This window comes from Chrysochloris asiatica, unplaced genomic scaffold (genome assembly GCF_000296735.1).
Source record: "Chrysochloris asiatica unplaced genomic scaffold, ChrAsi1.0 scaffold00084, whole genome shotgun sequence".
NCBI lineage: Eukaryota > Metazoa > Chordata > Mammalia > Afrosoricida > Chrysochloridae > Chrysochloris > Chrysochloris asiatica.
In genome coordinates, this window is record NW_006408602.1 from 2981826 (window position 1) to 2996031 (window position 14206).

Genomic DNA, 14206 nt, shown 5'->3' on the forward strand with positions numbered 1-14206 from the left:
TTTTCCTTCTTTCTTGTCTTCTTAATGACCTTTTGCTTTCTTCCTGTATGATGTTCTTGATGTCATCCCACAACTCTTCTGGTCTTTAGTCTTTAGTGTTTACTGTATCGTATCTGTTCTTCAGATGATCTCTCAATTCAGGTGGGATATGTTCAATGTCATGTTTTGGTTCTCGTGGACTTGTTTTCATTTTCTCCAGATTCAGTTCCATTTATGTCACTGAAAAAAAAGACATTTGAAACGAATTTCACAGGTCTTGCAAAATACTATCTAAGCATCTCCAGTGTTATTTCTACCACCAAAGAGATTTTCCAATGCACCTCAATTGCATGATTGATCAATTTTGGATGGCAGAAATTGGTAAAAATCTTCAGTCTCTTCATCTTTCTCATTAGTGGTCAGTTTTTAAATTTGAATAATAATTACTTTAAGTTAAGTGGTCTTTCTTAAAGGTGTGTAGATATTATCCTGTCACTGAAATACATGGGCAGGAAAGTAAACCTGGTATTTAGCTCTAGGTCTAGTCTTTTGAATTAGTGCATGTTATGGTTTGAATTGTGTCCCACAATAAGTGTCAACTTGCCTGGGCCTGTTGCTCAGGATTATGTTACCCTCCATTTTGTAATCAAAAATAATTATCCTGTGTGTTATAATTTTCACTTTTATGATATTAATAAAGCAATATTAAAGGCAATTATGTTAATGGGGCAGTATATAATCTACAGAATTATGTTGTATTTTAAATCAGTCTATTAAGAAATATAATGCTATTAAGTGACATTGAATCAGTTACAACTCATAAGGACCTCTCCAAGGCTGTAACTCTTTGTAGCAGCAGAAACCTTCATCTTTCTTCCATGAAGTGACTAATAGGCTCAAACTGTCAACCTTGTGGTTTGCAGTCCAGTGCTTATACTATGGAGCCACTGCACTCCCTTTTAAAATACAACAGGGATTAAACAAGCAAGCAGAGATCCATAGGACCTACTACCATCAGGAAAGAAGAGCCAGTAGTAGAACATGTCCTTTCAACTGATGGTCTTTGTACTGTGAACCTCTTAGACTAATGGGAAGATTAGTCCCAAGATGCATAGAGATCTCCATGGGATGCTCAGCCTTCAGCTGTTGAAAGGAGACAAAAACTTTCTCCAGACTTGAGAAAATTTGTTCAAGTCATCCACTTGTGATATTTCTGTTTTACAGAAATAGATAACTAAGACAATACATTAATATTAGACTGTATCCTCAGTATTTTACAGGAACTCTTTCTGTATGCCTACTTATTTTATGCATGAGAAAATATATACAGCTTTGACCAGAAGGCAGCATTTTTTTAAAGCAATCCCAATCATAGGTAAGTCTTTTGAATGTAAGACAAGTGTAATGAGTAAATCTGTGTATTGGCTAGAGTGATAGGTGTAGATAAAGTCAAGTTTGGGCTATCAAGAAAGAGCAGGATGAAGCTTAGTACTTAAGAAAAGTGAATGAAAATGCTTTGCCTGAAGGGTCTGAAGCAAACACTGAGTTTTGGATGACAGCTTTCATTTTCATTTACTGCTTGCCAAAGATTGATGACAAGTGGCAGACTGAGAGAACAGAGTGGAAAAAAAGATAGTCATGATCCTATATCTACAAAGATAAAAGTATATTTCAGAGTTTCCTTGGGAGTACAATGTGATTGTTTTTACATCCTATAACCAAATATAGCTGCAAACGGTAATCAAGAATTCAATCCAAATTGCATTAACTTATTGAAACTGAAACAATAATAAAAGCTAAAAATATATTTCAGACAAGAGTTCTCAAATGTAGCAGAGTCTTTCATAATAATTTAATTTATAATTGAGCTGATGCATGCAGTAACCTTTTGGGGATGTAAATCAATATGCATCAATAGTATACTTTTTCTAAACTAGTGAGTTACTGGTGTGACACCATGGAATAAAGAGTAATACCATAGGATAAGCACATAGTCATCAGTTCAAATCCACCATTCATTCTTAAAAACCCTGTTATTGTTGTTAAGTGCCATAGACTTCTGACTCATAAAGACCCTGTAAAGGGTTTCTGAGGAGTGGCTAGTGGGTTTGAACCATCAGCTTCAGGTTCAAACTGATCTTCCAGTATAGTACTAATCCTGCAGTGCCACACTTATGTGGTAGTGCTATGAGTTGGATCTGACTCAATGGCACACAACAACAACAACAATAATACAGCAAACCTGAAATGAGGCATCCTAGAGGCACGGTTTCTCTGCTATTCATAAGGTTTTCAGTGACTAAATATTTACTGATGAAGATCAAAGAGCACAGCCTTCAGTATGGATTACATCTCAACATAAAGAAAACAAAAATCCTCACCACTCGACCAATAAACAACATTCTTATCAACAAAGAAAAGATTGAAGTTGTCAAGGACTTTATTCTTCTTGGATCAACTATCAACTCTCATGGAAGCAGCAGTCAATAAATCAAACGATGTATTGAATTAGGCAAATCTGCTGCACGAGGCCTTTTAAAAATGTTGAAGAGCAAAGCTTGAAGACTAAGGTGTGCCTAACTCAACCCATGGTATTTTCAATAACCTCATATGCATGTGGAAGCTGGAGAGAGAATAAGGAAGACTGTAGAAGAATTGATGCTTTTGAGTTATGGTGTTGGAGAATATTGAAAGTGTCATGGGCTGCCCATTGAACCAACAAATCTATGTTGGAAGAAGTTCAGCCAGAGTGATTTTTGGAGGCCAGGATGGCCAAACTTCGTCTCTCATACATTGGACATATTGTCAGGAGGGACCACTTGCTGGAGAAGGATATAATGTTTGGTAAGGTGGAGGGTCAGAGAAAAATAGGAAGACCCCAATCAGATGGATTGGCCAAGTGGCAGCATCAATGGACTCAATCATGGCAATAATAGTGAGATTGGCCCCAGATCGGGCAGTGTTGTGTTCTGCTGTGCATAGAGTCACTATGAGTTGGTACCAACTTGATGGCACCTAACAACAGCAAGAGGCACAGTGAATTAAGCGATGGGCTGCTAACCAAAAGGCTGGCAATTAGAACAAACCAACCACTATCTGGGAGAAAAATGAGGCATTCTGCTTAGTCTTGAAAATACTGTGGAACAGTTCTACTCTATCCTATAGGTTTGCTATTGGTCAGAATTGCCTTGGCATTTAGAGCCAACCAGCCACTCTGTGGAAGAAAGATGAGGCAGTATGCTTTCATAATGGTTTACAGCCTTTGAAACACTATGAAACAGTTCTACTCTACCTACTAGTCAGAACTGACTTGATAGAATAGGTTTTATAACTGAGATGACAATACTTGCCATCCATGAGGTTTACATGAGGAAATCATTACTCTTTGGTTGTAGGATAAGTAATCAAACATTTAGCCACCTCTTATTCTTTGTTAAATAAAGGAAAGAAAATTTATTTAGACTTAGTTTTGTTTTTTAAATTTCTTATCTACCAAGTTCTTGTTACGTTACAATGGTAATTGTCATTATCATCACCATTGACAGCAGTAGCATTACCATCCTTTGGATTGTTACTATTAGAGGAAATATTCAAGACAAACTTGCCAAATTTACTAATATTTAAGAAATTAAGACCCAAAGGAACTAAATTATGTAATACAATCTGACAGAGGAATGAGGATTCAAATATTACCACACACAAGACAATATTTTCCTAATAATTTTGTGGTAGTCTGAATAGCAGCTTCAGCTACACTGTATTTTATTGACTCAAAGGCATAGTTAATTATAAGATACTTCATTATTTTATATACCATTTAAAAAGTTTTTTAACCTTATAATTATACTATAACATGCCACCAAATGTACAACAATTCCTTATTTTAGAGATGTTAAATGAAACATGGGAATCTTAGAACTGTTGAAATGCACTCACTCATCTCTGCCAAGAAATTTGGAAAACAACTGATTGGAAGAGATCCATATTTGTGCCCATTCCAAAGAGAGGTGACCCAACAAAATGCGGAAATCATCAGACAATGCCTTTGATATCCCATGCAATTAAAGTTTTACTCAAGGTAATACAGAAACAGCTGCAAGCATACATTGACAGAGAACATCCAGAGGTTCAAGCCAGATTCAGAAGAGGCCATGAAACAGGGATATCATTGCTGATTTCAGATGGATCTTGGTTGAAAGCAGAGAAAATCAGAAAAATGTTTATCTGTGCTTTGACTATGCAAAAGCCTTCTATTGTGTGGATCATGACAAGCTATACAACCTTGTGAAGTATGAGTATTCCGGAACACTTACTTGTGCTCATGAGGAACCTGTACATATACCAAGAATGTTTCTTATCATAAAAACCTTTTCTTGAGTTTTGACAATAGTGGTCTCATACAATATTTATTCTTTTGTTATTTACTCAGCATAATGCCTTTGAGTTGTGGTGTTGGAGGAGAATACTGAGGGTGCCATGGACTGCCAAAAGAACCAATAGATCTGTTTTGGAAGAAGTGCAGCCAGAGTGCTCCTTGGAGGCCAGGATGGCTAAGCTTCGTCTCTCCTACTTTGGACATGTAGTCCGGAGGAAACAATCGTTGGAGAAGGATGTCATGCTGGGTAGGGTGGAGGGTCAGAGAAAAAGAGGAAGACCTCCAACGAGATGGATCGGCCAGGTGGCATCATTGATGGACTCGGGGGTGGCAGAGGTGGTGAGGTTGGCCCAGGATCGAACATTGTTTCGTTCTGCTGTGCATGGAGTCGCTATGAGTCGGTTCCGACTCGATGGCACCTGACAACAACAACAACAACAATGTCCTCTAGGTTCATCCATGTTATGAGGTGTTTCACGGATAAATTGTTATACTTCAATGTACTTCACTGTGCGCATATACCGAAGATTGTTTATCCATTTTTGCATTGGTGGCATTTAGTCTGTTTCCATCTTTCTGTTACCATGAATAGTACTGTGACGATCATAGGTATGCACGTATCTACTTGTATCATGGCTCTTACTTCTTGGGAATATATACCAAGTAGAGGGATTACTGAGTCATATGGTATTGCTATTTCCGACTACTTGAGGAAGCACCATGCTGCTGCTTTCCAGAGTGGCTGTACTATTTTACAGCCCCAATGTAGGATATGCACTGGATTGCAAAGTCATTTGAATTTCAAGATCAGAGCTTCAAACTCACTAGGAAACCCTACGACACTTAACAAAACCAACTCTACGACACTTAACAACAACAACCACAATGTAGGAGGTTGCAGTCTCTCCAAACCTTCATCAGCAGATGTTGCTTTCTGTAATTTTAAAATATTTTTTAAAATACAGGCTGGTATCAGATACTATCTCATTTTAATTTTGATTTGCATCTGTCTAATGGATCATTTATTTGGTGAAATGTCTGTTAATGTCCTCTGCCCGTTATTTAATTGGTTAATTTGTCTTATTAATTTAGAGGTGTTTTATCTTTCTATAATTTTTAGAGATTAGACCCTTGTCTAATACATCATTGCAAATTTTTCCCCCAGTCTGTGGGCTTTCTTTTCACATGTTAAATGAAATCTTTTGATGCTCATGTAGAACTATTTGGTAGTTTTCTTTGTATAGGTCTTTTATTACTCTGGTTAGATTTATTCCTAAGTATTTCATCTTTTGGGTGGCTATTGTAAATGATACTGTTTTCCTTTCAGAGTTTTCTTAATTAGTATAAAGGAATCTGACTGACTTTTTTAAAAGTTTTTATTGTGAATTGAGTGATAGTTTACATGGGAGAACATCAGCTTTACATTCATCCTATTATATTTCGTTTCATTGCAATGATTACAATCCCCTCCATGCATCATCAAACAACCAAAGGGAACACTCCGCAGGCCTTTTCCCCGCCATCAGCACACAGCCCCTCTCCCTCCCTGAGACCAGAATCCTCAGCTGCTCCATCTCTCCATGTCATTGTCTTTGCCTCCATTTCTGGCATCGCTGCTTCACTATATAGGGTCCCGCACTCCACTCTCTTGATAGTACCAGGGTCCTCCGCCCTGGACTGAAAAATCAACCACTCCCCTCCTTTTGTTACAAAACATCTACCTTTACATTTGCAACTCTCAGTCAGTACTGATAGCAATTATTCACTATTGAATCATAAGTCTTATCCCCATCTCCTTTCACCAGCCGCATCTGGACAGGTTGGAAACCACTCAGTGGTGATTCTACCTTCCCCCACACCCTCTGGAACTAGACTCCCTCTTGAAAGCCAGTCACTTCGTGCCTTTGTAGCCGCCCCCCACTCCCCCCATTTTGGGTAGCCAACGCCTAAGTTTCCCATCCCTGTCAACCCTGTGTACTGAGGAGGTGGAAATGACCCTTGCTCTAAAGATTTGTTCCCTCTTTTGAGCTATTACATCCATAAGTATAAGTCAAGTTCATCAAATTGTAGCGAATTACTCTTTTATTCCTCTTCTTTCTTCCTCTAGGGAAGTTCTGATCATCAAGCCATTGATGCCAGGTCAAATGGGTACTACCTGCAAGTATGGGTGTTCTTGTGCATCTCCCTTCACTTTGTGTCAGTTGGACGCTTCACTCTCCACTCTAGTCTTATGTGGCCATGTCCCTTTCCATGGGCCTAGGAATCCCCATGTCTTGCCATACTGCTGGCCAACCAGGTCTCAACCCAAGTTGACAGGAGTCTATTGAATATGGTCAGACATAGCTCACAACTTCATTGCTGTTTTTCCCCCCACTTCCCCTTATCAGTATACCAACATTGTCAACAACAAGACCATATGCCTGCTAGTTTATTCCTCTTGAGTCTCAGACTTGGAAGGGGGTTTGCTCTAGGGGACCCGACCACTTGCCTTCATGGCTCCCAGGCAAACAACTTGCTCAATCAGAGTGCTGATATTGTTTTTTTGTTTGTTTGTTTGTTTGTTTTTCCTGCTGGTCTTTTCTTTCAAAAAGTATCTTCTGTTCTTCTAGCTGCTCCAGGCTGGTCTGCTTTTCCTTTCTAATGGAAATCTCCCTCCTCAGAAGATTCTGGATGGGGATCAGGATTCCACCTATGGTCTTATGCAATGCAAAAACTCTGCAGGGAGCCTCCTTCACTGGGCAAGTTCTAGCCTCAGTTTAGGTATTCTAATCAGTTAAAAAAAGTGAACAAAGTTTTGCTAAAGGTAATACAGAAACGGCTACAATCATACATTGACAGAGAACTTCCAGAGGTTCAAGCTGGATTCAGAAGAGGGCGTGAAATAAGGAATATCATTACTGATGTCCTATAGATCTTGCCTGAAAGTAGAGAATACCAGAAAGATGTTTATCTGTGCTTTATTGACTACACTAAGACGTTTGATTGTGTGGATCATGACAAGCTATGGACAACATTGAGAAGTATGAGTATTCCAGAACACTTAATTGTACTTCTAAGAAATCTGTATCTAGATCAAGAAGCAGTTGTTCGAACAGAACATAGGAACACTGAATGTTTTAAAATTGGGAAAGGTGTGAGACAGGGTTGTATTCTTTCACCATACTTATTCAACCTGTATGCTGAGCAAATAATACGAGAAGCTGGGTTCTATGAAGAAAAGCGTGGCATCAGGATTGGAGGAAGACTCATTAACAACCTGTGATATGCAGATGATACGACCTTGATCGCTGAGAGTGAAGAGGACTTGAAACATTTACTTATGAAGATTAAAGAGCACAGCCTTCGATATGGATTACATCTAAATGTCAAGAAAACAAAAATCCTCACCACTGGACCAATAAACAACATTCTTATCAATGGAGAAAAGATTGAAGTTGTCAAGGACTTCATTCTTCTTGGATCAACTATCAACACTCGCGGAAGTAGCAGTCAAGAGATCAGACGACGTATTGCACTGGGCAAATCTGCTGCACAGGAACTTTTTAAAGTGTTGAAGAGTAGAGATGTCAGCTTGAGGACTAGGGTGCGCCTGACCCAGGCCATTGTGTTTTCAATAGCCTCATATGGATGCGAAAGCTGGACAGTGAATAAGGAGGATCGTAGAAGAATTGATGTCTTTGAGTTGTGGTGTTGGAGGAGAATACTGAAAGTGCCATGGACTGCCAAAAGAACCAATAAATCTGTTTTAGAAGAAGTGCAGCCAGAGTGCTCCTTGGAGGCCAGGATGGCTAAGCTTCGTCTCTCCTACTTTGGACATATTGTCCGGAGGATACAATCGCTGGAGAAGGATGTCATGCTGGGTAGGGTGGAGGGTCAGAGAAAGAGAGGAAGACCCCCAACGAGATGGATCAGCTAGGTGGCATCATTGATGGACTCGGGTGTGGCAGCGGTAGTGAGCTTGGCCCAGGATCGAACATTGTTTCGTTCTGCTGTGCATAGGGTCGCTATGAGTCGGTTCCGACTCGATGGCACCTGACAACAACAATCAGTTATAGGCTGAAGATGGACATACAAGCTTTCTATGGTGATGTTTCTGGCTATTCCTTTCTCTCCCCCTCAAGTGTACTATTCTTTCTTGATAGTCCTGGGATATTCTCTGACTGACTTTTGTGTGTTGATCTTGTACACTGTCACTTTGCTGAATCTTTCAATAAGTTTCAATAATTTTCTTGCTTAATCATTGGAATTTTCTATGTATAGGATAATATCATCTGAAGAAAGAGAGAGTTTTACATACTTGCCAATTTGCATGCCTTTAATTTCCCTTTTTTGCCTTATAGCTTGGCTGAGTCTTCCAGTACAATATTGAACGGGATATGGTGAAAAAAGGCATCCTTGTCTGGTTCCTGTTAACAAAAGGATTACTTTCAGTGTATCTCCATTGAGATTAATGTTGGCTGTTGGAGTTGTACATATGTCCTTACTTATATTACAGAATTTCCCTCTGTCCCTATTTTGTTGAGTGTTTTTATACAGAATGGATGCTTGATTTTATCAAATGTCTTTTTTGCACCAATTGATATGATCATGTGGTTATTTTCTTATGTTTTTATATGTGGTGGATTACATAGATTGCTTTTCTAATACTGAACCATCATACCTGCATATATGGCATGAATCCCACTGGATTGTGATATATATATTTTTTGATATGTTGTTGAATTTGATTAATTAGGATTTTGTAGAGAATGTTTGCATCTATGTTCATGAGGGACATTGGTCTATAATTTTATTTTTTAGTGATATCTTTGCCTCATCTTGGTATGAGGGTTTTGTTCATTGGTATTAGGATTTTGTAGAGAATGTTTGCATCTATGTTCATGAGGGATATTGGTCTATTATTTTATTTTTTAGTGATATCTTTGCCTAGTCTTGGTATGAGAGGTTTTGTTCATTTCATAGTCAATTCAGGAATTTTCTATCCTTTTCTATGTTCTTGAATTGTTTCAGTTCTTCTCTAAATGTTTGATAGAATTCACTCATAAAGTCATCAGGGCCTGGAATTCACCCATAAAGGCATCAGTGGTGCCTTTTAACAACCTGATAGATTTTTCTATTGTTTTGGGTTGGTTCAAGTTTTCTACTTCTGTCTGTGTCAGTTAAGGTAGGCTGTATTTTTCTAGCATTTTGTCCATTTCTTCTAGATTTTCAAATTTATTAGAATATTATTTTATGTAGTATTCTCTTATTATCCTTTTGTTTCTATTGACTATGTTGTAATGTCACCTATATCATTTTTTATGCATGCATGTTACTTGCATCGTTCCCTTTTGTTAGGAGATTTTTGCAAAAAATAAATTTGGCAATGATTTCTCAAATTTATTAATCCTTCCAAATTACCAACTTTTTGTCTTGCTCATTCTTCCTTTTGTTTCATTTGTGTCATTTGTTTGCGCTCTAACCTTTACTTATTGTTTTCTTCTGGCAGCAATAGACGTACTTTGCTGCCCCTTTTCTAATTGTTGGAGATGCTGCTTAATGTTTTGATTTTCCATCTTTATTCTTTCTTAATGTGTGCAATTACTGCTATAATTTGTCCTCTAAGCACTACTTTTGCTGTGTTCCAATGGTTTTGGTGTATTGTGCTATCATTGTAATTTGATTCAAGGAATTTTATTATTTTACTTTGTATATCTTCTATTACCCAGGAGCTTTTATTCACTTCCCATGTTTTTCGTTTAGTTTTGTTTTGTATACCTTGATTTTCCAATTGTTGATTTCTAATTGTGTAGCTTTGTGACATGAAAATGTGCTTTGTAGTTTTTAATGATTTTAAATTTATTGATGCTGGCTTTGTGGCCTATCATATGGTCTAATCTGAAGAATGTTCCAAGTGCATTAGAAGCAAATATGTATTGTGCTGTTGTAGGTACGAGTGCTTTGTATAAGTTGTGTTGTGTAATTCTTATGTGTCTTTGTACACTTTCTTCCTTGTTTTTCGTTGAAAGTAGTGTATTAAGATCTCCTACTATTATTGTAGAGTTGTCTATTTCTTTTTTAAAATCTTTTAGAGTTTGTTTTATGTATTTTGAGGCTCTTTCATTGATAGCATAGATATTTATTATGGTTTTGTCCTCTTGTTCAAGTGACTCTTTAACTATGAGATAATGTCCTTTTCTGTCTCATGCTATTTTTTGCCTTATTTTCTCAGAAATTAATATTGCCACTCCTGCTAGTTTATTTTATTGTTGTTAGCAAGATACATTCTTCTATTTTTGGAGGGTTTTTTTTAAGTCTATTTTTGTCTTTGTAAGATGTGTCTCTTGTAGACATTATAATGAAGTATCTTGTTTTCTTATCCATTCTGCTACTCTCTTTCTCTTGCCTGGTACATTTATTCAATTGACATTCAGTGTAATTTTCAATAGGTCTGAATTGATTGTAGTCATTTTGCTATGTTGTGTTTTGTGTATGCATGCTTCTGGTTCTTTGATCCACAAAATTTTCTGTGCTGAGTTCATTTTGTTTATGTGTTTTCTAGTCATTTTCTTCATTTCTGCTTTTTTAATGTTTACATGAATAAGGAAGACTGCAGACGAATTGATGCTTTTGAGTTATGGTGCTGGAAGAAAATATTGAAAGTTCCAAGGGATGCCAAAGAACAAATAGATCTGTGTTGGAAGAAGTGCACTAGAGTGCTTCTTGGAGGCCAGGATGACCAAACTTTGTCTCTCATACTTCAGACATATTGTCAGGAGGGACCAGTTGCTGGAGAAGGATATCATGTTTGGTAAGGTGGAGAGTCAGAGAAAAAGAGGAAGACCCCCAGTGAGATGCATTGACAAAGTGTCAGAATAAATGGGCTCAAGCATGGTGACAGTTGTGAGGTTGACCCAGAACCAGGCAATGTTTCATTCTGTTGTGCATAGGATCGCTATGAGTCAGTACTGACTTGATGGCACCTAACAACAATGTTTACATGCAAAGGTAAATCTTTTTCTTGTTTGCATGTGAAAGTCTAGTAATTGTTTTTTGAGATTACCCTGGAATTGTTAAATTTCTTCTCCAGCTTGAAACTGTGTTTTTTAATGTACTTGACTTCCTCACCATTTGGAAATCTTATAACTACATTTTTCCTTCATTTTGTTTTGTAATTGTCTTCATTAAAAATTGATATCTCTGATTCCCTTTTCAGTTTTGTTGTTTTATGCTATTTTGAATATCATTATATCTGGATTGAATTCAGAGTGATGTTGTCATATATGCCTGTCTCAGGTTGCTCTATGCTGTTGTTGGTTATCAGTCCAAAGAACTTCATTTAGTCTTTTTGGTAAAGTTGGTCTGGTTGTTACAAATTCCTTTAATTTCTGTTTATCTGAAAGTGTTCTAACTTTACCATCACATTTGTGGGATCATTTTGCTGAGTATATGATTCTTCATTGGCATTTTTTTTTTGTTTTTTCAGAATTTTGTATAGGCCTTCCAATGATCTTCTTTGTTGCATGGGTTCTGCTGAGAAATCAAAGCTAAGTGTTATTGGTTCTCCTATGTTTATAACTTTATTTTTCCTGAGCTGCCTTCCGGATTTTTTCCTTATCTTTGATATTAGAGATTTTTATTATATGACTTGGTGTTTTTAATATGATGTTTATCCTGTCTGGGGTTCCTTCAGCTTTTTGAATGCTTATCTTCTCATCTTTCATGATGTTAAGGAAACTTTATTCAAACAACTCTTTAACTATTTTTTCTCTGCTTTTCTTTGTCTTTTCCTGTACTGGAACTCCAATCATCCATAAGTCATTTCTCTTCATGTTGTCACTCATGAATCTAGGTAGTATTCATATTTTTTCCTGATTTGTAGCCTACTAGTATCGAGATATTTATCTTCATGCTTACTAATTTTGGCTTCCATTCATTCATATTTACTCCCTTGTCCTTTCAACTTATTGCTTATTTCTGAAATCTCAGTATTAATAACCTGGATTTCTATTTGCAGGTTTTTCATTGTATCTCATACCTCATGCATTTTGTTTGTTTCTTCCTGTAGTGTTTTGCTGAAATTTTCTTTGTTTTCCTCAACCTTTCTGTCAATCATTTGAAGGTAACTAAAAATCATTCTCTGAGTTATTGTTTCAGTTATTTCTAATGCATCTTTTTTCTCAAAACTGTTTTTGAGCTCTGTCTCTCTGTCACTTGTTTGAGCCACTCTATCTTGTTTCTTCATGTGAAAAAAAAATTGTCTGTTGCTTCTGAGACATTGATGTTGATGGATTTGTATTTAATTGATGTTTTTATGTTGGTGTGTTTTAGGTACTCACCCACTGCTGAGTGTGATCAGAGAATGGAAATATGTGGACTGTTCTCTGTTCACCATTCATGCAGCTCAGTTTAGGATGGATTTGGATTTTGTTAATCGTTCTTGATCAGGTGTTTAACACCTCATATAGGTTCTTACCCAATTGATGGACCTGTAAGTGAACCTGCTTTGGATACAGTTGACTGTACTGTATGGACACAGTTGTTGTGTCCTGCCAAGTGAAACAGGAAGAGAAAACACACAAATGAGAGAAGGAAAACAAGCAAACAATAGAAAAAATAGAATATAGCAAAGAATAAAAATTCAGAAAAAAGTAGTCATCAGATGAAAAAATATACAATAACCAAAAAGAGGAACGACTGAGAGAGAAAAAGTAACATTCAAGAGAAGTGTAAAAGAGAAAGTAAAAAGAGAGAAAAAGCACTAACCACAGTTAGGAAAGGGATGAATAAAATAGAAAGAGCCCAGACAGTAGTAAAGAAAAATCAAGATAAAAAAAATAAGAAAGAAGTGGAGGAGAGCAGAGCAACAGAAGAAGAGAATTAAAAATGAAATTGGAAATACAATAAAAAATAAGGAATGCAAAGACCTAAATGAGAAGCCCAGAATTACAAGGGCCATCAATGAAAAAATAATTTCATTGAAAAAACAGGGGAAAATGTAAGAGATCTAATACAGGGCATACCAGATTACCAAACATTTTGAAACTTACACAAACAAAAATAGACAACATAGATCAATGGGACATACTAAAAATAAAAAACTTATGTGCATCAAAAGACTTCATCAAAGGAGTAAAAAGGGAACCCACAGAATTGGAAAAAATCTGTTGCAACGACACATCAGAGAAGGGACTAATTTCCAAAATATATAGAAACATACAACAGCTCAACAAGAAAAGGACAAATAATCCAATTTAAAAATGGGCACAGTATATGAAGAGACACTTCACCAAGGAGGAGAGCCAGGCAGCCAACAAACATGAAGAAATGTTCATGATCACTAGCCATTAGATAGATGCAAATCAAAACAACAATGAGATATCATCTCACACTAGCAATAATAGCAAAGATCAAAAAACTAGAGGACAATAAGTGTTGGCAAAGATGTGGAGAGACTGGGACCCTCCTACATTGCTGGTGGGATTGCAAAATGGTCCAAATACTCTGGAAAACAATATGGCACTTCCTCAGAAGGTTGAAAACAGAGATATCTTATGATCCAGAAATTCTTCTACTTGGTATTTATCCACAAGAAATACTAGTCTTAACATCAGTAGATATATGTTCATAGCAGCACTATTTACAATAGCAAAAATATGGAGACAGCTTAAGTGGCCATCTATGGAAGAATGGATAAACAAACTTTTGTATATACACACAATGGAATACTATGCTACCCTGAAGAATAACAAGGAAGTAGCAAGCCACTACATAACATAGATGAACTTTGAGGGCATTATGCTGAGTGAAATCAGTCAGTCACAAAAGGAGAAATATGGCATAGATCCAATATTGTAGAAGATTAAGAAAAAG